Genomic DNA, 3071 nt, shown 5'->3' with positions numbered 1-3071 from the left:
CTTCTGACGACAAACATAAAAATGAGAAACAACCTCATGGTAGCACTCCACTGATTTATTCTTAGACGAATGCTCCAGCAGTCCAGTATCCTACAATTAGTGCTGAATGGGAGGTGACGGTGTCCCACGCACGCACAGCTTTCAAATGCCAAGTGACAACAGCAGAAAACCTGGCTGTCTCACTGATGCAAGAGCCAGCGGACATCTGGGAATGTCGAGTTGCCAAGGGTAGTGAGGGAAGGAGGCGAGGGGTGAGGACAGATATGTAGGAGTGGAGACGGCAAGGTTGAAGGAAGCTGGGGAGGAATGGAGAAACGGGTGAGTAAAAAAGTGTTTCCCTTCTGTGGGGAGAGCGTAGACGATGCAGTGTGTCTGGTCTCCAATCTGTCAGCAGAGTGCCTCTGATCCCCTAAGGCCGCACAACACAGCCCTGCCTCAATTTGTGCTCTCATCCACTACATGTCCTCATGCACCCCCTGCCACTGAGCTCCGATGCTCAGTGATCTGGCCACAGGGATGCAAAATAGATTGTGTGTGTGTTGCTTTCTCGGTCGCACAGCTTACTGTGCAAAATGTGATTTTATTGTAAGGATTATGCAGATGTTGTCAAATGTTTGCTTGAGGTGATCACAAGATTTCCGATTTCCTTTTAGTGTAAATGTTGGGTTTTAGATGTAGATGTAGGTTTTTTAAAGTGGAGCGACATTGTCATCTGCTGGAAGACAGGTGGCATTGCAGCTAGGACTTTAGAAAAAATGGAGTTGGAAATGGAAGACAAGCCTCCTGTTGTCCTCAGATTTACTTTACACCCTTTATCCTCTGGGGTCAATTTGACCCCAGTAGTTTAAAACTCAAGACAATGATCATATTCCAAATGTTAACCAACATGTATGTCTCTGGTGCTTTAGGTGTCTTAGTTGACTACCTAAATAACCATTTAAATAACACATTACCCCAACCTTCCCCCCTGCAGACCCCTTTATACATCCAGAATTCCTATTATGTGACTATCGAAAAATACATAAATCACCATAGAATCTCACTGATTGAAATAAAAATGTTAAAGTAAGATATTTTCGATGTTGTTAGAGGACCAATAACTAAAGCAGAGGGTAGTTTTGTTTTACAATGATACATTTGCATGTAAAAGTCACCTCAATATCATCCTACACAATGAACACATATTTTGAGCATTTTTATTTCTCTGAATGTATTTAAGGCACGTCTAAATGAAATGCTTTCTGACACTCTGGGTATTTGTAAATGTTGAATATGTAAATATGATATCCTCTGTTGTTTGTTTGTATGTTGTTTTTATGTTTCTGGTGGAACTAAATGATGCAGGTCTCCCTTGTAAATGAGATCGATGATCTCAAGGGACCAATCTGTCTAAATAAAGGTTTGAAATTAAATGAAATGAACACCAATATGTGTAAAATATTGAAATGTTTATGTTTTATACTCAAACAGCCTGGGGTCAAATTGACCCCAAGGAATACCGATGCGTACAAAGTGCGTACAGGACATTTAAAAAAGATCTTCATGTTCATTTTATGTTTACCCATTAGTCCTCACTAAATTAGGAAAAGTCATGAAATACTAAGCAAAAAAAATAATGTGAACCATTTTTTTAAAGATACGTTAACCATTGAATGGGGTCAAATTGACCCCAAGGATAACAGGAGGGTTAATATTTGTCACACATGTACACAGCGAAACTAACACTGGGAAATTTGACTTCTGCATCTAACCAACTTTGGTCTTTTTGGGGACTTGAACTGGCAACCTTCAAGTTCTCAAGCCATGTCCCTACAGACCGAGCTACTGCCGGCCCAAAAAGTAGTTTTCAGTGCATCCAAATGGTGTTACTCAACAATGATGAGCTGTATTATTTTTAGTAGTAGTGGTATTATACATGCAGCATCAACAAATATAATTGTTAAGCTACCTTCTTCCTCATTTGTCTCTATGTTATGTCATTGAATCCCCCAAAGTATCACAAGATGGAAGAGCCAGTAAATGCTCAGAGCTCTTAATAAGCCTTGATCACTAGTATTGGACTGCAGGAAGCATGAGTTGAATACTAACACAGGAATGCTGATACACATGATCTGTCTCTCACATGATAGCACGATCCTTATTATAGTTTGCCTCTCTGTCCTCACATACGCACGTATACAGAGAGGCATGCCAATGCAAAATGCTGGCTCCACACCGTAATGTGAGAATGACGAAAGCATCACTATGTGACGACGACAGGCTCTTATTTAACTCAATATTTCAATCACAAGGTTCAGGCTTTGATCCAGATATTTCATTCACATGGTTTCCACCTTAGGGACCCTGAGCGACCTCAAATGAACCAGAGTGAAATCTATTACAGACTTTTTTCTTAATCTTTCAAATGATCTTCAATGGAAACCAAGTCCTCAGTTTGAGCACCCATTTTTCCTGAAATGTATGACAAACGTAGACACTTAAAGGTCCCATTTCATGGCCATTTCCACTGATCATAATTCCATTGTTGAGGTCTACTAGAATAGATTTAGATTGTGCAATTTTCCAAACTCACATTGGTTTCTCAAACAGCATCTCTGTAAACTACGTGTATTCACTGAATTTCACTCTCTGCCTTTAACGGCTCGTTGTAGCTCCAATAGCTCCAGCCCCCACCCTCCCTGTGAGCACAGTGTGCACTGATTGGTCGGGACGTTGTGAATCGCGCTGAGCTCCGTGGAGGTGTGGTTTCCTTGTTTAGCGATACACAGCGAAACACAGCCNTTCTCATGAAAAATAATGTCTCAGGAGTGTAGAGTTTGGGAATTATGGCAGGTTTAAAAATATATATGAAGGCGAATTTCAAGCTGTAAAAATGTGATGAATTATGGGATGTATCTCTGGAATTATGAAAGTTATGAATGAGAAAAGTATTAGCAATCGATTCCCGACCGAGCTGAACATGTTGATGTTTGAACGGAGTTCCTGCGATGTGGAATGTGGGAGAAGAAGAGGTACAAAATAACCCGGTGGAATAATAAAGAATTTTGTGCGTCGAAGAACATATAGTGGGA

This window comes from Notothenia coriiceps, unplaced genomic scaffold (assembly GCF_000735185.1).
Source record: "Notothenia coriiceps isolate Sejong01 unplaced genomic scaffold, NC01 NC01_scaffold00034545, whole genome shotgun sequence".
NCBI lineage: Eukaryota > Metazoa > Chordata > Actinopteri > Perciformes > Nototheniidae > Notothenia > Notothenia coriiceps.
This window is presented reverse-complemented; position numbering follows the sequence as displayed.